The sequence below is a fragment of the Patagioenas fasciata genome, chromosome 3 (assembly GCF_037038585.1).
Source record: "Patagioenas fasciata isolate bPatFas1 chromosome 3, bPatFas1.hap1, whole genome shotgun sequence".
In the NCBI taxonomy this organism is placed as follows: domain Eukaryota; kingdom Metazoa; phylum Chordata; class Aves; order Columbiformes; family Columbidae; genus Patagioenas; species Patagioenas fasciata.
Genome location: NC_092522.1, coordinates 69,139,748 through 69,162,458, shown reverse-complemented (window position 1 = coordinate 69,162,458; position 22,711 = coordinate 69,139,748).

Genomic DNA, 22,711 nt, shown 5'->3' with positions numbered 1-22,711 from the left:
CAGCAGAGTCCATGGCCCATGATCCAGGCTCAGCATCACGTACCAGGGCAGCAGCCTCCTCGCCAGGCAGCCTCCTGCCTGAGCTGGCCTTCCAGCCCTGTGTTTGTCAAGCACCAGCCAGAGATAAACAGCTGTGCATAAAAACCCAAATGTCTGTTGCAAGTGCAGATATTTCCAAACACAGTGCAGAAAATTCCCATTGTTTTGCATTAATTAAAACCCTTGCTTAACAAGCATTTGTTCGCAATTCTGTACATTTCTTTGCTTCTCAGTAGTGCAAAATTGTAAGAAATAAGCGTGTGCACTTTTGACAGGTTTTGTCTTAGGAAGTCAGAACACTTCTCAAATATTAATTAATCTAACACCCGATTTATTTCTCAGAAGCCTTTAGATGTTCTCAGGTCATAAATGGTGCAGCCCTGTCAGCACATCTTGTGATGGTGATCTTGGCCAGTACACCTGGAATTAATCATTCTGTTCCAAACAGACCATGACACATAATTTGTTTTAATATATATGTTGGACAAAGATTACGTAAATTATTAATTATTTTGGGTGGCTTTAGACCTCCTAGGTGCAAGAAGCTTCCTCATAGATTGTGGCTGGTTTTAGTTTTTCTAATAATGAAATTGCATTAAAGAAATTGAGAGTACAAATTATTTTTCATAACATAAGATACCTTGTATTTTAACATATAAGGAAGAAGTTCTGTGAGTTTTTAAGAGCTATTGTAGAATTAAGCATATTAGACTTTTTCCCAGATTAGTCTCAAAGCAGTCAGGTTAACAGCCTAATCCAATAGTCACTGCTTTTGATTATATCCTTTTATACTGGCTTCAACCAGATCAGGATGGGATCTGATGCAGTATATCCTCTTTTCAGCAAACCAGTTGTTAACGTATACTTAAACTGTGTTGCTTAAGAGAGGCTCTGAAGAGAGGTTGCCTTGCAAGTATGCTTAAGCTTCAATATGTGGGTGAACATTAGTACTTTAAAGAATTTAAAACATTTTGACAGGAATTCAGAAATTAGAAGGATTCAGACAAGTAATTAATCATATTTGAGAAATGGCTCTCTCATGTAGCAAGCATAGGGTAATAAAAAACAAAATACTGAATCTTTTTTAGAAATGTGGTACCCAGGTTAGTGAAATTATGTGCGATGAACAAAAATTAATCTTTAATCTAGATCTTAAAACTGACCTTTCAGTCTCCTGTTACATGCAGGTATCTGGATAAAGGATGGAGATACCTATGGAAGGTGAATAATGAGAAATGAGAAATGAGAAATGAGAAAGCTCAAGTTGAAAATCTTGTTTCATAAAAAATCATAGATTAACCCCAGCCAGCAACTAAGCAACATGTAGCTGCTTGCTTGCTCTCCCCCACTGTGGGATGGTGGACAGAATCAGACGACTAAAAGTGAGAAAAGTCATGAGTTGATATAAAGACAGTTTAAAGGGTTAAGCAAAGGCCACACATGCAAGCAAAGAAAAACAAGGGATTCATTCACTACTGCCCATTGGCAGCCAGTCATTCAGGCATCTCCAGGAAGCCAAGCTCCATCAGTATACCGGTTACTTGAGAAGACAAACGCAATCACTCTGAACTTTCCCCCTCTTACTCCTTCTTCCTCTAAAATATATACTTCATATGGTATGAAACATCACTTCAGCCAGTTTGGGTCAGCTGTCCTGACTGTGCCCCCTCTCTGCTTCTTGTCCAGTTGGCATGGAGTGAGAAACTGAAAAGTCCTTGGCTGCTTAACAACAAAATATGAGTGTGTTGTCAACATTATTCTCATTCTAAATCCAAAACACAGCACTATACCAGCTACTAGGAAGAAAATTAACTCTGTCCCAGCCAAAACCAGGATACTCTTAGACCTAGAAATAGTGTGAAGTCCTGTACTTCTGCTCTGGAGTACCCATGCTCCGCGCCATGCAGAGTGAGCCAGGGTCTAGGACAGAGGCTGTCTTGAGGTACCCCATTGCATAGGTATGCTCTGGAGGGCTGGGAGTCCCTCACAAAATGCAGAATCACTGATTCAGAAAGCAGAAAATTCCCCCAAGCCCCCTCCTGCAGTTGCATGCCTTACCTCTTGACTGCAGAGCAATGTGTCCACAGCCCCATGGGGACAGTGTGCTCCTCCGTGTAGCGCCCTGCTTCCATCATCTCATCAGTGCCAGGGCTGCACAACTGTCCTAGCTGCATCATCCAGGCTCTCTAGTCTGGTCAGAGCACTTCCTTGAGTGGCGGGAGATGTAGGTCTGAAACCTTCAACTGAGGAGGTGTTGCACAGAATGTGCCCATTCTCTGAGAGAATGAGTTATTAAAAAAACCTACAGGTGCATGCTGCTTCTTGTAGAGGTTTTGAGGCTGTGACTCCTGGTTAGATCCTGAACATTAGAGAGGTGGGTGTTTCAGATACTCCTTAGGACTCTGAGGTTTCTGGTGAATAGGCACTTCCATGTTCAGTGCATGACATTTCTTGATAATCATTTGTGGTGTATAATGATCCTGTGTAGACTACAGGGAGTGCAATTCTAGGTACATGTGTGCTACTTGCAGATGCCTAAATCTTTTTTTACATCTAAGTGCCTGAAGTAACCTTCATGACAAGTCAAATTCAACTTCATATCACAAAAATTGAAGAGAAAAAGATCAACAAAACTAACTGCTAGAATAGCTAGAAGAAAAAGTGGGAAAATACCTATTGGAGAGTTGGGGAGTGAAAAGATAATTATTTGCTGAAAGAACTGAAACCATTTTACAAAAGTGCTCTGTTGTTTCTTTGAAACTCCATTTCACATAGAAATGGGAATCTTGATCTTCAGCTGGTATAAACTGTCAGGGATACACTGAAGCCAATTTCCTCCAGCTTCTGATCTGGCCTAGAGATATCTACTGCAATCTGTATTGGTATCATTTAGTATCATCTCTACGGGCATCAGGATGCAATGTACATGTCTGCATATAGCTTTGTATCTGACAAAGACACAGAACCAACCTAACATAGAAGAGAAGAATAACTAGTATGAAATAGAGTGGATACTGATGGCTGAAAAATTCTGTATACATGATAATGCACTGGTTATACTTTAGTTTCTGGTTTTATTTATTTAAGAGGTGTTTTCTTCAAACTGGCTGATAGTTATATTGGCTTAATTTATAGGCTTTTTCCAATACAATAGAATACAATACGAGAGCATATTCTCTCCTACTGAAGGCAAATGTTGTAGCAACATACCTCATGAAGAGCTACTGTTTCTTGCAGAGAGGATAAAATACATGATGCAGTCATGGCAATGATGGTTGAGTGTGATTATTGTGCCATTTATAGCAACAAAAAATGCTATACTTTTCCTCCTTTAGAAAAAAAATTGCAACCAGTCAGAATGCAAAGTTTAATGTGGTCAAGTGACTGAAGTTTATTTTGCAACAATCTCTCCACAGTCTTATAGAGCCTCACAGCTCTGAGAGGGGTTTTATGTGGTGTCTTCCTCTTGTGGAAAGGCACATGTGTGTGTGTGTGTGTGCGTGTGTGTGTGTGTATGTGTGTGTATGTCTGCACATGCACATGCGCCTGTTCTCCTAAGGGAATTTTACAAGTGTTCTACATGTGACTGTAAGTCAAATGATGCCAGCCTGCAGGAACGCAGGTCTGGAGATGCGGAGTGTGATGATACCGGCTGCATGACTATTGCCTGAGGTGAGAGATTCCAGTAATTTTCCCTGCTGTTATGGGAAACGTCATATGTAATTCCAGTTTTGACAGGTTTTTCTGTAATTGGTTTTTGGCTATTGGATGCACCTTTTGCTGGAACAAGACACTGCCCCTCAGGCTGGGATCTGCCAGCCTGCAGCAGCACTGCTGCCTCTGCCTCTGTGCTAACGCTGGTGTCTGCACAGCTACACATGGGGCCTGTGTGGGGAACTGACCTGGTTTAAAAATAATCTCACCCCATCAAAGGTCTATTTTTTTCATAGAATGGTTTTGGTTGGAAGGGACTTTCAAAGATCATCTAATCCAATGCCCCTGCAATGAGCACGGACATCTTCAACTAGATCAGGTTGCTCAGAGCCCTGTCCAGCCTGGCCTTGAATGTCTCCAGGGATGGGGCACCTACCACATCTCTGGGCAACCTGTGCTACTGTTTTACCACTCTCATTTTAAAAGGTTCTTCCTCATGTCCAACCTGAATCTCGCCTCTTCTAGTTTAAAACCATTACCCTTGTGCTGTCATAACATGCTCTTTTAAAAAGTTGGATCCAGCACTGTGCTGGATCAATGAATGGCTACAGGAATACTGGTGCCAGCACGGTGGTGACTCAGCTGATGCAGACTTGTCCACTGCCCAGCTTTAGTGCAGGTGTGTGTGCTTTCAACACCACTGCTCTGATTCAGATTTGCGTTCAATTGAGTAGATTTAAATGACTGCATAAACCACAAGACAAAGGAGAATTTAACCTTTTCCTGTGATCATAAGCTGCAAAATATACCATTGCCACTGGAATGCTGGAGCTGCTGTAGCACTGCCTTCATGCCCAGGCAAAGTCTTGACACGCTAAATGCAAAGGTAAAGTTGGTACTGACTTAACAGTCAATTTATCTCCTATGTACACAGCACCATATTGCCACCATTCAGCATGCAGAGCATGTTCTGGCATGCATTTTAAAAAATCACTGTATGACCACTGCATTAGGTGTCATGCAGATTGGAATAATAGTTGAAAGACCTGTAAACAGACAAACTCTAAAAGTTGAAATGAATTTGCCCTGAATAGACCTGGCTTGAAGAAGGGTAGAAATCTAGAGCTATACCAGTCAACTGTAGTTCGGCTTTAGCTTCACTCGTACTTGCAGTCATGCTCATTCTGGCATTAAGCAACCGCTGTTCCTGCACTTGCGATACAAGGTCAAGATGTGTATAGGTAGTTCTTTAGTGTGATCCAGCTCTTTTTAGAAGGAAGATTACAGCTAGGAAAGGATTTTCACTAAGCACATGGTGTTGAAAGGTTGATTCTTAAAATCACCTCTTCTTCTGAAAAATTCTGACATCAGAATACGATTAACTGTGCTATTCCTGCTGTATCTTATTTCAGAAAGTCCACAGTAGTGCTGTGGAAGAGGGAGTGTATTATTTTACATAGCACACAGATTTACTTTCAAGATGTATGCTGACAGCCTATGTTACTCCTTCTGTCATAATAAAACAAAGTAATAAAGTTTGGCAAATCTCAAATACTCTGTTTACTTGATCTTTAGAGCTGCTGAAAATAGTTTTACATTCAAAAATCCGCCTTCTTTACTTGTGCTGAGATAGTGAAGAGCTACTGACCTTCCAGCTCCGTCCTAGTCTACCAATGGCTACACAGTGGACATTTTATCTGTTTGTTAATATAAGGTTAGATCCTGAAATCCATAGAAGCTTTTTATTCCAGCTTAGTTCTCCCTAAAGTCAAAAGATTTTTTCTGAATAGGACCAATTAAATATGTCAGGAGTTAGATCTGTATTTGTTTAGTGCCAACAGTGTGTTCCGTACTGTCAAGTACGTAATTGTTTCTATTTCAGACATTTAAAATGCTTTATATACTCTAGTGTCTACAAACTAACTCAAAGTAACTATGGTTTTTGATGAAAGACTCTTCCAGATTTTCTGCAGCAATGACTGTAATTTCAGAATGAGATTTCAAAATCTTTGTGAACAAGTGATTTTTCTTCTTCTTTTTTTTTTTTTTTCCTTATCCTACAATGAAAGCCGGTGTGGGATTTCCTTTTTCTAATTGTCAAATTAAATTATTACAAAGGAAAGGAAATAAGCTGAAATTCAGGATCTACTGAATAGCAAAAACTTTCCTACAGAAATGGAGCTGAGAACTTAAATGATAAACTTATAAGTTCATCTCATATAAAGTTCACTTAGCAAAGGATCTTTGTCACTGTGGTACTAAGGATTTAAATAAAGTAGTGTGCTAGAAAAAAATAACCCTGAAGCAGTGAACAAGTAAGCGTCCTCCTTACCACCTTCGAGACAGTGGGGAGATTGCCCAGTACAGCTCTGAGGCAGCCCCAGGCAGATTTCCTTGGCTCCAGAGACAAAGGTTGTGGTCCTCAAGACTGCAAAGGCTGATAGCATCTGCTATCCTTTCTGGTCTGTCTCTACTTTCCATTAGTGATCCCTATCTCGGTGCTTCACCTCCTCAAGCTCTGCCTTTCTGGGGGACAGAGCTGGGAAGAGCAGGGGCAGTGCAGAGCTCAGTTCCTCAGGATGCAGACAAGAGAGAGGTCCATCCATTTCAGACCTGACTTCTGAGTTGGCCTTGCTTTGAGCAGGAGATTGGACAAGCTGACCTCTACAGGCCACTTCTAACCCTAGGTTGTTTATGATTCTGTGTTTTTCTGAAAAAAAAAAAAAACTTTGCAGTGTGAATCATCTGAGAAACATATGCAATTTTTTTTATTGTAGCATCTATTTATAGTTATTGGATATTCTTAACATTTAAAAAAATTTTCAGAGCATTTCTACCACTCAGTTTTCGAACCTTGAGATAATGGCAAATATTTATCTTTTTGACTTCGTCTCCGAAAATCTTGTTGCTGTATCGATATATGGAGATCAGCTCCTGATGTCTGAATATAATGGAATATGTGTGTTCTTAAGCAAGATGACAGTTCTCCTAAGTCACCCTTGTAATTTTAGAACAATTTTTCTATTATGCCATTAGCAGAATATATATGACCAGTAGTTATACTGAAGTATTGCAATTTATGAATTATTAGTTACAAACAACTACCAAGACTAACATTGAAGAGGTCGTTCCCCTACACCTAGTGACAAGTGTACAATAATAAATAAAGAAATGAAAACGTTTGCAAAGTTTCAGTGTATTCAACAAGTCAAATCCAGTCCAGAAACAAAAATAATTGTTTCAGTTTGTTCTTTGAAATGTAGTTTAATAATAGAGACAAAAATGGCTGAGCAGGAGAAGCAACCTATCAGTCAAATTTTGATACCTTTACTTTCAAAAAACATTTTATTTCACAAATACTTCTATTATTTGTTAGAACAGGAGAGTATCACAATAAGGTCATGCAGCCTTGAGATTGTAAGTGGAGACCTGATGCAAGGTTAGCTTTAGTATCACATTTTTTTCAGTTGATAACTCGGAAACAAACACTGTCTGCTCTCAACAGAAACACTGATGAGAGCAGGATGTTAAGTTTTATGGTGTATCCTGTTTTTTAGTCAGCTCAGTACTACTTTTAAAAACTTGCAGAGTCGTCTGCAGGCTTTGTGTGAATAGAAAATAGTCACAGCTATTATTTTGCTTGGTGAAAATTAGTATCAAGCACTTGTACAATACAGTCTAGACAGGAAATTGCCTTGTCCTTCAGCAGAAAATTGATTGGGTAATTCATTACATCAGTCATCTAAGACACTCCATCCTTTGAAAATTTGTTTTCTGTGGCTCTGATAAAGGTAAGAAAGATCTATAGGTCTTCTCTTTTAAGTAGGTGAGTCATCTTAGGGTGGACATTTCACACATGTTTTCTTAGGACAGCAATTCTTCTCTGTGTCTAAACCAATTGAAGAAAAACATTAAACTTATCTGATGTTTATCTGTAGGGTGCTCAGGATACAGGACAGAATAAGCCTCCTATAAAGAACTTTAGGTACTTCTGTTCCTCTTCAGCTCACAATCAATGGCTTTTGTTCGTGTCTGAAATGTTTGCACTTCCCCAAGAGAATGCTCTCAGCAGAACCTGAATCTCCCCGAGGTATTTTCTTTTCGTTGCTATCCATTGATTTTCATTTAAGTGTGTAGCTCACAGCATATACTTTAACTCCGTAAATCAGTTCGGAAAAAATCTGTCTTACGCGATGCATTATTCTTCTGGTACATTAGTGCTTGCGTGTTAATCACAATTGCTTGACTTTTAGCATCTGCAGTCAGCTTGTGACATAGGTGAACCTAAAAATGTGCCACATGGATTGCAGCCAACAGAAGAAGTCAGAGAGTAAAGAAATGCAGCAATTTATACCAAATTATGACCAAGACAAATTCAGAGGGCAGTAAAGCGTGAACAGAACAATAAACTGAGCTGAATGTGAGTATATAATATGGCAAAAATGAAAGAAATTAATAAATCATTCTTTTAAAAGTAATCAAGAATGAAAGACTATAAAAGAAACAATTAAAAAAAGAAAGATTTTTTTTTTAACAGTGATTCATAAAATAGTTTTGTCATTTTTTCCCCCTAAGTATGTGGTTATAGCATTTGGATTTGGAGAGAAAACAATTCTTAAAAATGCTGAAAAAGTTAAGTATCCTTCAAAAAACTGAAGCCATATCCAAAGAAGCAAAAGAGAATGTGAAAAGTGGTAAATTAAGCCTAATGACACAAATCACAGGCCAACAGTAAATCTTTTAGGGACTATTTGCTAAACGCTTAGAAACTAAGAGCAAACTCTTCCTCAAAGCCATTGGGAGCGGGGATCCTTCCTCGGAGTCGTTAAGACCAATTGACATATCAGTGAGAAGTTACAGCAGAGAAAACAAAGGCATTCTTGCATTTCTCCTCATCCTGGAAGATCTAAGAGATTCCAACTGCAGAAATCGTCTTTAGGATCAGAAGATCTGTTTTAAACTGAAATGTCTGTGGAGAAGGTTATAGAACAAATTTACAAAATGAACAGTAGCAAACTGCAAAGACCATGTGGTATTAACCCAGGAGATCTAATGGAGATTGAGGATGAAATAGCTGAACTACTATCTAGCTTAAAAATGACTTTGTATTCAAGATATGAAAGGTGGTGATTGGGACAATAACTTTTTACAATCAAGGATTCTGGGATTACAGAGAAGTTATTTTGATTTCTGGGAAGTAACACACAACGTGGAAAAAATAACCCCAGTTTACATGCAGGGTGATAAACCCTGTACTAGCTGCTACCACACAGAAAAAAAAAAGGTCTTTGTTATCTAACACATAATTCTGTGAAAACGTCAGCTTCATGTTCAGTAAAAGTCAAACAAGCAACTACAAAATAAGACAGAATTTTTAGGTATTACACTTGCTCTTCAGCATATGAGCCCCTTTGCAAAACACATGGCAAAAGCATTTTTTTTCTTCGTTTGTTTGGATAGACATATCACCTGTATTTCCAAGCATATTTGATATGTCCTTGGGCCACCACAGCAAGAACAATACTACCAATAAAAGAGCAGGAAATTATTACTGCAGGAATAGAGAACAAAACAGCATACACACAGAATCACACAGAATTGGCTAGGTTGGAAAAGACCTCAGAGATCATCAAGTCCAACCCTTGGTCCAGCTTCAGCCCACTTACTAGATCATGGCACTAAGAGCCATGTCCAATCTCAGTTTAAAAACCTCCAGGGACGGTGAGTCCACCACCTCCCTGGGCAGGCCATTCCAATGCCTGATCACTCTCTCCGTAAAGAACTTCTTCCTAATATCCAGCCTAAACTTCCCCTGGCAGAGTTTAAGCCCGTATCCCCTTGTCCTATTGCTAACTGCCTGGGAGAAGAGACCAGTTCCCACCTGGCTATAACTTCCCTTCAGGTAGTTATAGAGAGCGATGAGGTCACCATAAGCCTCCTCTTCTCCAGAATGAACAACCCCAGCTCCCTCAGCCTCTCCCCATAGGTCATGTGCTCAAGTCCCTTCACCAGTCTTGTTGCTCTTCTCTGGACCCGCTCCAGCACCTCAATATCTTTCCTGAACTGAGGGGCCCAGAACTGAACACAATACTCCAGGTGTGGCCTCACCAATGCAGAGTACAGGGGAAGGATCACTTCCCTTGTCCTGCTGACCACACTATTTTTGATACAAGCCAGGATACCATTGGCCTTCTTGGCCACCTGGGCACACTGTTGGCTCATGTTGAGCTTCCTGTCAATCAGTACCCCCAGGTCCCTTTCCGCCTGGCTGCTCTCCAGCCACTCTGTGCCCAGCCTGTAGCCCTGCAGGGGGTTGTTGTGGCCAAAGTGCAGGACCCGGCACTTGGCCTTGTTGAACTTCATCCCATTGGAATCAGCCCGTTTTTCCAGTCTATCCAGATCTCTTTGCAGAGCCCTCCTGCCTTCCAGCAGGTCGACGCTGCCCCCCAACTTGGTGTCATCAGCAAATTTGCTGATGATGGTCTCAATCCCCTCATCTAAATCATCAATAAAGATGTTAAACAGGACTGGACCCAACACTGACCCCTGGGGGACACCACTAGTGACTGGCCGCCAGCTAGATGCAGCCCCGTTCACCAGTACTCTCTGGGCCCGGCCCTCCAGCCAGTTCTTAACCCAGCAGAGAGTGCACTTGTCCAAGCCACGGGCTATCAGCTTTTGAAGGAGTATATTACAGGAGACAGTGTCAAAGGCTTTGCTGAAGTCTAGATAGACCACCTCTACAGCTTTCCCCTCATCCACTAGGTGGGTCACCTGATCATAAAAGGAGATCAGGTTGGTCAGACAGGACCTGCCCCTCCTAAACCCATGCTGGCTGGGTCTGATCCCTGGTCCATCCTGGAGGTGCTGTGTGATTGCATTCAGGATGATCTGCTCCATCACCCTGCCAGGCACCGAGGTCAGGCTGACAGGCCTGTAGTTGCCAGGGTCAGCTTTGCAGCCCTTTTTGTGGATTGGGGTAACATTTTCCAGTTTCCAATCACTTGGGACCTCCCCAGTGAGCCAAGACTGTTGGAAGATGATGGAGAGCGGCTTGGCGAGCTCTTCTGCTAGCTCCCTCATCATCCTAGGATGGATCCCGTCTGGTCCCATAGACTTATGAGGATCCAGATGGCTCAGTAAGCCACCAACTATTTCCTCTTGGAATACAAGGGGACTATTTGGCTTCCTATCCCTGTCAACCATCTCCAGAGGCCAGTTATCCTGAGGGCCATCTGTTTGACTGGTAAATACTGAGGCAAAGTAGGTATTAAGTACCTCAGCTTTCTCCTCATCTTTGTTAACTATATTTCCCTCAAAGTCCAGTAGAGAATGGAGGTTTTCCTTGCCCCTCCTTTTGTTATTAACGTATTTAAAGAAGGACTTTTTATTATTCCTAACAGAATTGGCCAAATTAACTTCAAACTGCACTTTTGTTTCCCTGATTTTTTTCCTGCATGATCTAGCTATTTTCCTAAATTCTTCATAGGTAGCCAGCCCTTTTTTCCACAGTCTGTAAACTCTCTTTTTATTTCTGATTTCCTTCAAAATCTCCCTGTTTAGCCAAGCCGGTTGTCTTCCCTGCCGGCTAGCCTTTCGGCGCACTGGTATAGCATGTTACGCTGTGTCCACTTTTACATATTGTGTTACGTTTGCCTCTGATCTCCCAAATGCAGAGGGCCAGAGCAGAAGTAGAAAAGGTTCAAGGAAGCAAAATAACAGTGATGAAAGAGGTGAAACGGCTTCCATAAGAGGAACAACTAAATTGTTTAGAACTGTTCTGCCAGTAAGAGAAAACTTAATTTTGTACAGCTATTGTGGCCTGGAGAAGGTGAACAGCCAATGACTTTTTTCCTACAAGAACTAGTGAGAGCTCAAATGATATTTTTTAGGGGTAAGTTAAAAATGAACATTAGTTATACTGCAGAACTCTTTCCCACAGGATATTTTGATATTAAAATTGTGCAGATGTTCAGAAAGCTAATCAATGGAAGAAAAATCCACCAGATACTATGTACGAAATGATAATACCTTTCATTCAGGGATTTACTGAACCAGTAATTGCTCGAGACTGAAAAAGTACTGTGGGGAAGTATTGGCGTATTCTGGCTTTGTTTTCACACTGTTACCAAGATACCTGTTATTGGTCACTATCAAAGAGGTGTTACAATTCTGGAGGGACTTTTGATCTTATACAGTAAGCTATACTTATAGTCCCTCATTTGTATATAGGAAAACCCCAATCGCTGTTACAAGGGATGCCAGGATTAATATCTGAAGTTCCTTATGCCCTGGTGTGAGGGCAGAGTCCCAGCCATAATCTAGTTTCCACTTTTCTCAGGCTTAAATGTGGCTACATTTTAGGTATGAAGGGAATGGCATGGCTTCTACTAATATTTGACCTTTCAAGAATGCAAAATACTTCATCAGATCTTGAGTAAACAAACAAACAAAAGAAGGCATTGACCTGAAATAATAGATTATTGTTTTTTATTAATTGTGCATAACATGTTGCCTCTGAGGAAGTGTGTGAAATTCTGTGTAGCCATCTTGAACAGAAGATAGATTAAAATTAAAATATTCTGAAATGTCCATATAGAAATTCTGTGCTCAGGAATCATGAAAGTGAGGGTGACAAGTAAAAAAAAAGTAAACAATTTTAAAGCTTTCCTTTTGTTGGATTTTTTTTCAACATACAACGAAATTAGATCTCCTTTAAAGCTTAGTATCTGCAGACATTAGACAGTTACAAATTCCATCAGAAAAAGGGATTTATCAGTGCAACTCTGTTGTCAAATTAGAGCAGAAATTTTAAATTAGAAAGAGGTCCTCATGTGTCTTAAGTGTGGCTATTTTCCACACAGAGTTTCTGATGAAGGTAGTAGGAATAAAATACTCCTTCACAGTTAGCTTGCTGATGAGTATTTGACTTTCATAACAACCCTTGATTTTTAAGGGTGGAAATAAATGCAAACTATTACCTTCAGCTTGTTGCTTGAGACCTTACAAGAATTAATTGCAGCTTTTTGGTATCTAGAATCAACATTCAAACAAAGAAACAAAACCATCTAGACTGACTGGAAACTTTGATAACAACTCCCAATTGCTCTGAATCAAATGACTGTGATCTCATTTTTTCTCTTGAAGACAATCCACATAAAAAAAAAAGTTGCATGGACCAGTAGGTAGGAAAATACACATACAGTTTAGAAATATACCATTATAGGAAGAATGAACAGGATAGTTGGGCAGATTTCAGACAAGATTTCTTTTTCCAACCTTGGACAAATGACTTACTTAGCTGTTCCTCTGTTTTTCTCTTAGTTTTTTTACCATCTTTGTGCCAGCAGGTGTATGTTGCCGGCAATGTAACTCCTTCTCTGCACCTCAAAAATTCCTGATAACTCTCAGGATGCTCTGACTCTAAATTAATGCAATAATCAATATCAGTCTGACTGGACCTCACTGATTCAAAGAGATTTTACCTAGCCATGAGACACTGACAACTTTGTAGCCCACTGTAATATTAAAATTGGAAAGTTTTGAAACTTTCATTGTGGTTTGGGTGCAACTGATGGTAATACTCATCACTGTGGTAATGGGGAGAAAAATTTCATTCCTGTTTGCTGGGCTCCAAATTTTCTGAGTCTCAAAGGTTGAGAGATTTTGGATTCCACCAACTGTCTGAAGAGTGTCCTCAACCAAATTTATTTTTTCTCTCTAATCACAGCCCCCATTCAGCAGGCTTATAAAGAGAAGGCAAACAATAGCAACATCAGCTCCCTTTTGCTGGGAAAAAAAGCACCTCTGTGAAGCAAGGGGTGAAGCTCGTGAAGAGAAATTCAGTTTACTTTTTTTTTTCCTGACAACTAACATCTGTGTAATCTAAGAGGTCTTAATTTCACAGTGAAGTTAGTTTGACTCATTTGATAACAACTGGCTTTTCAAGTTGCTTTTAAATATGAGAAATTCTGTGAAAGGTGCACAGCTCTGGCAACAAGCTAATAGGGAACAGCCTGCTACAGCCCAAAGTATATGAGCCCTCACTTGCCAATCTAACAGTCATTCCCTGTTGGTATGATTGTATTATTTAATTGGATTATTTCCCAGATGGGCATTAATGTGTTTGTAGGGCACATTCAGTTAAAGGGTCAATGTTTATTAAAGCTGCAGATATTGCATTTGCTCCGAGCATGTAATTAAAACAGCAGATTGGTCTCTGTTTTGCCTTTCATACAGTAGACGATATCATAAAACACCTCTGGATGATTTTGCCACCTGTTTTTGTCAAAAGCTTTGAAGTAGAACATATTATAGGCTTCTTAGATGAAATGAAATTGTATTTTTCCATAAAGTTAAGGTTTTCAAAGATTATGATTCCCACTGTAGGCAGGAAAATTCCATATTCCCTCAAAGACCTCTCCCCTGGTTTATGGATTTGTTGTACCTTTCTCCCTCCAGAGCTCCCTGTTTCTGCTATTTAATTTTGGGGGAAATCTTCGGTGAAATAAACATGACTTAAGTCTATAATTTGTAAACAGATGATACTGTACAGACCCATTCTTGGATAAAACCAAGATTCTCTTCATATTGTGATTCTATCATACTTTTTAATGTGACCAATGTTAGTAATACTAATTGTCTCACAATTGCCTCCCCCTAAAATATCAATGCTTTCTGTTTTCGGGAAGATACAAAATTATTTTTTTCTTACCTACGCTATCTTATTCAATTCCATTCTGCACTTTACATTATATATATATATAGTTTCAGTTCAATGGTGAATTAAATTATAGTTCTTATATATTATGTATTAGAAATGAACCATTGAGATCAAGCAATCTTTTATCAGGAGTTTTAACAGCATTAAGCAGTACAATACAGTAGCTCCAGGCGTTAAAAATGCTACATTAATTGCTCCAATACACCACTTCTGTTATACAAAGTCTGTACTCAAAGGCATCATTTTCCTTATTCTATTTTAAGAAGAAAGTCTTAGAGCCACATCACCAGGTTCAGCTAAGAAGAAATCTTCAGACCTGAAAAAAGAAGGCTCAAAGACTTCTTGGTTTTCAAAGTAACCTTTTGACCATATGTCATTAAGAGGCTAGATCTCTTCCTAAGAGCCTCTTCCAATTGTACTGGCTTAATGCTCCTCCAGAAGCTTATCATGTCCAATCACCCTAAAAGAATCCTAATCAGGCTTTAGGCTAAAATGCTGCCTTTATGAAAAGCTGGACAATAAATAAGATGTTGCATTTACTTCACTTAATGGCCTTGTCAAATAACCACACTTCCAACTTCTAGAGTTAAAATAGATGACGTGTTGTTGTAAATCAAGTTCATTTTTTTGTTCCCAGGTAAACAGACAAGTTAGGCCTGCAAGTAACTCTTAGATCGTAGCCTTGACTCATATTAAAGGTTTGGATCTACAAGACAAGCCTGGATGGGGAATGTTCAGGGATGATACTTTGCGTTAGATATTTGTTTAAGAGGTGTCCTTCAGAGCTGCTCATATTGTCCATCCCAGGAATACCGGACTGCTCCAGGACTTCTGATCCAGCCCTTCCTTCTCTGAGCTGTGCAGCCTTAACAGCTCCCAAACCTCCTGTAATTTATCTCCTCTCATCCTGTTTGGTGCCGCTCCAGGGCTCTGAAAATAGCTGTGCTGTACTACTGACTCAGTTGATAAATTAGACACTGACTTGGAACAATCTGTATGACCATGGTATGGCAAAACGGATAATTAGACTTGCAATTTTTTTTTTTCTTTTTCATTTGGGTGACTAACAGTTTGAGAGCATAAACAGGCATGATGTTTAACTGATTTGAATAAGCATTTCACACCTTGATCTTCTCACATGTTTCATGGACACAGCCAGTGTGTCAAGTGGCTGTATCAAGCTCAGTTTGGGTTTACCTCAAGAAAATATGTTTTATTTGGTAGTAACTTATCTTGTTTTGCATGCCTTCTGTTCCTAAAGGATGATGGCTGGGCCCAAAATAGCAAAGTGTGTGACTGATATGATTAGAAAAATGATGGGAGCATTCACTTATGTTTTTAATTCAAATGGCCACCTGTGGCAACCAGCCTATGAGTTTATTCACCCATTTTCAGATTGTCATGTAAAAGCAGCATATTGAACCAGCACTAGGAAAGAAGGCTCTCTCTTAAGTTTCCTTTGCTTTGGCTGCTGCACCAAGTTAAGATCAGCCTGTGGAGATTTGAGGAAATTTTGTTTTGTTTCATTTTCCTGAAACCAGCTGAAAACACACAGGGGTGAGTTGCTTGTGATGTGCAAGTGAGAGAAGCAGGGACTCAACAGCACAAGCACAGAACATGAGGATATCCAAGAAGAAAAAACACCTCATTGGGCCTTAACTGTGATGGAAAGGAACAAGTGGAGACAGTGGAATTTTTTGCAGCCCAATAAGTTGCTGATTTGCAGGACCGAGGGTGTGTCTGAAGGAAGGGGTCTGCCCTATAATGACATGTGGGGCAGAGGACAAGTTTGTTTATAAATCTTCTGTTTGTGAACTACTTCACTATGTGGGTTTAAGTTCCTGTGCTCCAATAAGATGGCTTTTGGAAATCCATTCTCCAAGGGTTCTGGAAACACTCATCAAAAATTAGACCCACCTTTGATTTGGGCTAATTTAGGTTGACCCACCTTTAAAATTTGACCCAGTTCAGGTTCCCATCACACCACTCTTAATAAAACTTTCTCCTGAAGTGTAATTAGCAAGTCTGTACGAATACGATTAGTGTTGTCTAATAAAACTGATAACTTAATGCCTGCTCTGTGTTTCCATCTGATGCCTCAGCTGGCAAGACACTCCTCTCTGTAGCCATCACTCCTAGGATTAGTTACCAGCGGATTAAATCTCAGGAAAGCCTTTATATCCTATGGATTGGGTGCCAGCCATGCTCCCCGCAAGCAGGTGTAGGAAGCAGATATTTTCTACTGATGGAGAGTTATGCCTTTGCCACTGTGCAGATTGTGGTGAGTAGTAGCACCAGAGATGCAACCCACAGATGGCAACAAGGGGATGCAGATGTCTGCATGGGGCTTAGTATCCCTGAAGCAGCTGCACTGGGAATTTGGTAGATGTAGCATGGCTTATGTGTGCTGAGTGCTCTCCTTTAATCCTTCTGCCTTCACCTTACCTTTGCTCATTACATTATTATTACAAGTTATGAGCACTGCTAACAACATGGCAACCTGTTGACATAGCCCCTATGTCCTGTGCTCTCTGAGTTCCTGGCATAAGGTAGACCACACTCTGCACTCATCAGTAATTATTACTTTTCTTGTCTTTGTGTGTGTGTGTTTTGTTTGTTTGTTTCTGGTTTTTGCTTTGTTTTCCAGTTTGAGTTTGAACAATTCCATGGGTGTCAAGGGCTTTGTGTAGGAAGGGTAAATAGAATTTTAAATGGTAGCCTATGACACAACAATGTGATGCAGGCTTAAGTATTGAACTCATCCCCTTTTGAATCTAGCTAGAAGACAAGGGTGAAAGACAATCTCGATGAAATATTGAAATTTCAGCTATTATTTAAACTACGTTCAATTTTGTGCATAGTGAAACTAATACTATCCTTATAGCTTTCAATTTCATTTCTGCTGCACTCTTAGTGTTTCTTTTTCTCTTCCCCTGCTTTGTTTCTCCCATCACTTTCAAATTTGTTCCTCAAGATCCTTATCCCATCCTCTTTCCCGTTGCATTTATTAATTTGATTAGTTATTAATGAACATTTATCTCTTATCATTCTTTTTGTCATAATTAGTACTTTAGCATTAGCACAGACAGCGTATAGTAAAACTTCTGTTGATGTTGGAGCAAATCTTTTTCTCTGAAGCATCTGTGCAGAATTTGGGTTGGTACTCACGTTACATCCACAGGCAACCTGATCTCCTGCTGGTGTGTTACGCAGTCTCTGGAGGGAACTGGATCTTGCTCTTGCACGGTCCTGATTTTGGGGGAACTGACAGGCTAATTAGGTCCATATTATTATGTGAAGGAGCTCACAGGGATACTTTATATCCTGGTAGAAATGGCCATTTTACCTGCTGTGTCACCTGAGGAGCAGCACAATACAGTACAGTGCCAGCTCAGTGTTATCTTTTCCCAACTCCTGCCTGACCAGAGTTTGCTAACAGACACAGGAGTGGATCTAAACCATTTACAGACTGGGAATTCTGCAGGGGTATTAGCTCTGGTTCCGGTCTGAGGTGCAAAAGACTCTCTGTGGTGGTCATTGTAAGATGATTTTTCCCTTTTTAAGATCTGGCACTGGCTTTGAGTCTGCAAGGCAATAACTGCTGAGGAGCAGTGCATATCTCTGAATCAATGCCGCAGGACAGATCAGAAAGAGGAATAGTTAAGGACACACAGAGAAATACCATTTGCTTATAATATTATTTATTCAGCATTTTTCAAATTCCTTTGAGAAACAGAAAACACTAAACATTGAGATAATTTCAGAGAAATGAGAATGATTTTACTTTATATGTTTTGAATTCATGAGAGGTTTGAGGAAGCAAAATAAATGAAAACTGTTCACACAGAATATATTGACTTGCATCGCCTAGAGAAGCTTGTACAAAATTGTAGAAAATATTTACAGGCAATGTTATTCTTACATCAGACAATTTTCTCTGCTTTGCATTGCCCTTCTCTCCTTCTGAGCATTTTCTTTTCTGTGATTTTTTCCTTTTCACTTGTTCTCAGCTTCTAATGTTTTGCTAGTTCCCAATTTTCCTCTTCCAGTCCCTCACCACTTTTTCTCCTCCCTTCCCCTTTTGCCTTTTTTTTTTAGTTGCATTTGCTCTGTCTTTAATTTCTCTCCTATGTGTGTTTTTCCTTTGGTATCACTTGCTGTTTCCCTCTATATATAAATATTTAGCTACTTCATTTCCCTGAATGTCTTTATATTTCTTTCTTCAAAGACAAAACAATTAAAAGGGAAAGGCAGCTTTCAGTTCAATATTTATGCTGCATAACGGGCTGCTTGCTGTCTTATATACCTTCATGTCATGCTGGCACAAACTGGCAGAAGAGACAAAATGAAGGCTGAAGGAGCAAAGAAAAGAAGTGTTGGCTGTCACAATCACCATGAAGGCATGGTATACTGGAGAGTATCAACACAGTGTTTCTTTGGGATTCTGGTTTGGTCAATCTATGCTCTGAGTGTCAGCTTTGCAACTGAAGATTTTGGGATTCCCTTCCTCAAAGAAGCAGTGTGAAGAGAAATATATTAGAAGCTTGAGAGGACATGACATCGTAGAAGAATGAAAAACAGTTAACTTGAAAGTGGCAACAGCCTGACAAACACTTAAGCAGTGGATAAAAATACTTAAACGCTTTTCAAAATGTGTATTTTCAAATTCATTGCCAGCTACTACAGAACACAATGAATTTTCCAACATTTTATTTCCCATACAAGCTCTTGGGACAACTAAATCTCAGTATACTATCAAAATGTTTTTTTGAGACAAATTTCCTTTTTGCCTCAGTTTTGGAAGATAAATATTTTCTAAGACCAATATATCATCCAGATAATTAATAATAACGCAGAAGAACTGGGTAAATGTTTTTGAGAAATCAGCTGGCAGTTTTTAAAATGTTGTAGTTCAGAAAATAAATACTGAAAATTGAAACTTGATTTAATGAAACATTCACAGACATCTTATTTGTTCTGTCTTGGTACAACCTCATTTTCAGAGTAACAAGTTAATGCAAAGTGAATTTTGTTCAGAATTCGCTTCACAAAATAAAAATGAAGTGAATATTAAAGCATAAAGAGTTAATGAAATAGTGTTAGCCTCAAAACTTCTTTCAATAGCTGTTCTGACATTTCTAACATCTCAGTAGCATCAACTGGGAACACATTTATCTCACTGCTGAAAAAGAGAGAAAAGATGAGATAATGTGGAAAAGAACTTCCAGTTAGGAAGTGATGATCAAGCTTTGTTGTAAAAGTAAATTAAGCATTGCTAATGGACTATAGACGTTAGAGCCTTGGTCCACCGAAGTCAATGATTATAGTCTCACAGAGTCAGTGGGAGCAAGGTTTTTACTCTAACTTCAGGTTTAAGCTTTTGAAAGACTTCATAAATAAGCACTTGAAGTTCCTCAGTTTACTTGCAAGAGGTACCTTAGTGGAGCCTATATTTTACTTTTTGAGTAATCTGATTGATTTAAATCTACATAACTACTGTCAGAACTACGAATTCAGGGTTTGGTGTTGGCACTGCAATCTCAATAAAATGGGAAAAGCATTTTGGGCAATGCCTGTGATACTCTTGTTGAAAGGAAACAGGGTTTTTTACTCATACTTTTGCTGGCATGACAAATGAAGCAAGACTGTTTGAAAATGGTTTATTTCAGCAGATAATTTATTCCTTAGCATTTTCTTCATGTTCACTACTGTTGGTTGTTTGCTTTCAGAATTAATTTTGATAAAGCACCAGCATATTACAATGAATAATCCAGGAGTGGCCAAAATAATGGATTAATATTTAGTCAGTCTTTTACTTTTCTAGCTTCAGTGATTCTAATGATTGGTAGAATAAATTTAGTGACAAAAATTTCCGATAGTCATTACACAGATAAATACAGTGCCTCCTGGTTCATAATTGAGACTAATAACACCTTTCTAGATTCTCTGAACAAATTCTATAGATGGTGGTTTAATATCTAATATAGACAGTTGCAAATATTTTATGTACATTATTAATAGAATTTTGCCATTGGAAAGTATTAAGAAATAAGTCTGTATCTAAAACTACGCAATTGTGTGTTTTAGGAAATGAAATCCAGTGAGTCAGCCTTATATCATGAATATTTATTTTTGTCTTTGTCATATACTGAGCACCACATTCAGGCTTGAACTGCGATGTGTGGAGGCATATTTCTGCCTTTCTGAGATGGAAGGTTCATTTATCTTGACCCCAGAAGATGGTTTCTCATCAAAATGTCTGGCCCAGGCTTTAAAGGGAAGTTCATACAGCTTTTGTGTCCCACAACAATGACACACTTGCTGAGTGCTGGTCAAAACATGGGAATCCTAAACTATGTTTTCTCTCTTATTGTAGTGGTTGCTCCTAAGTGACTTCTCAAGGCCCTGTGCTTGGATGACTTTCCTTTCACTTCTGCACATTTACAGTTGTATTTACTTGCTAATCATAGTCCTTCCTGTTCTCTGATGTTAACTGAGATTATGTAAATGATTAAATAAGTGCAATAATAGTACACGTCTTATAAAACATGAATCACCTCCCCTTGTAGGAAAGAGCTTGCATAAGTGAGAATTATTGTGGGTGGAATGACCATCTTCGACTTGAAAGGAGTAGGTATTGTCTTCCCGGAAAAGCTGAGAGAATAAGAGTCCAATTAAATCAAGTTTTGAATCACACTGATGAGACAGGGAACTGCTAAAACTGCCATACAAATGAAGTACTTATCCCATTTCCAAGCTTTCCTCAATAGCAAATGCACTGAGGCAATTCCAAGAATTTCTGAACAGTTAGAAACAAAACACATTAAATTAAAGTAGGAGATAGGAAAAAATGGTTCATTATTTGTGGAGAGTTTTCAAGTAAAGTAGCTGAAACTATCTTTACAAAACTCTTTCTGCAACCTCCCTCTGTCCTCAGAGATTTATACAGGATAAATAGAACAAATACTGTTCCTGCATGTTTGTTTATCTGTGAAACTTCTCCACAAAAAAAGTAATAATACCCTTTCATTGACAACGTTCAAGTAATAATATACTTCTGACTGTGTCATAGGGGTAATAACTAGCTTTCAAGTGCTTCAATGAATAATGTATTTTTGACATTGTACATAAAAATAAAAAGACTCCTTAAAATTATACACCTCCTATTTCTTTCAGCGTAAATCTCAATATCAAGAAATTAAACTGTTGTGGATTTGAGTGCGGAATTTGACCTGTTGTACCACAGAAGTAGTAGAAGTTCTAAGAGGTGGGTTATTTCCTCAGTTTTCTTAATAAGTCTGTAATTATACAATTAATTGGTTTTAACAGACTTTTCATCACTGTTCCACACAACAAGTGTATATTAGGAGACAAAAAAAGGAACAGGGTGACATACAAGCCTTACCAGGACTCCTCTCCTAAGTGCATGTTATTTATCATTCAGCAATTTAGCCTTGAGAGGTCACTGTTGCTCATGCAGGATAGAAACATCAATGCTAAGATACCATGTAGAAAAATAGTTTAGGTAAGTAGTTACTTTTTACTGTATAATCCAGTCCTATATTGACATGCAAAGACTTTTTCATAGGACGCAGTGGAAGGTTGTGTGAAATTGTTCATAACAAACATGTAAACCTTCTTCTTTCAAATAATTACTTTAATTACCTGAGATAACATGGCTTTACTACGATAAAATGATACATATGCATCAGAGTACTCTGATTAGATTGCTCCTTGTCATAATGTTTTATCTCTAATGTGAAATACATTGCAAAGTTGATCTTTTTATTAAGCCAATATCTTTTAAAGCTAAAGATCTAGCAAGTCGTACAGGAAGTTACTGTGTGTCTCTTTATTGAATTTGATTTACTTCATTGAGCTTTTAATGCCATCAGATAAACTACAAGGATCAAAGAAAGTTCCTGCCTAAGAGGGAAAGTGAACTGCATATTAACTTTTTCATGGCACCGGTGAGACTCCTCGTAACCCAACCAATAGAATAACTGCATTGCAGAGGCATGAATCTTAGGAATTAGACTTGCAGAAAAACAGCAGTCATCAGCTACAGCTGCTTTAAGAACAAATTCCCTTTTCCATGGCTGTGAGCTGTCAGAATGTCCGTTTTACTCTGACTATATTCCCATTTGAACTCATGATAAAAGCAGGCTTTCAAAGCTGTTGTAAACTAAGTTCTCTTTTTGCCTACTCATTTAAAAAACAAGTAGTAGAACTCGTCTTACATCAAAAATGAAATTCACCGATTTATTCGGTTCACATGTTGAGTTACGTTCAGTC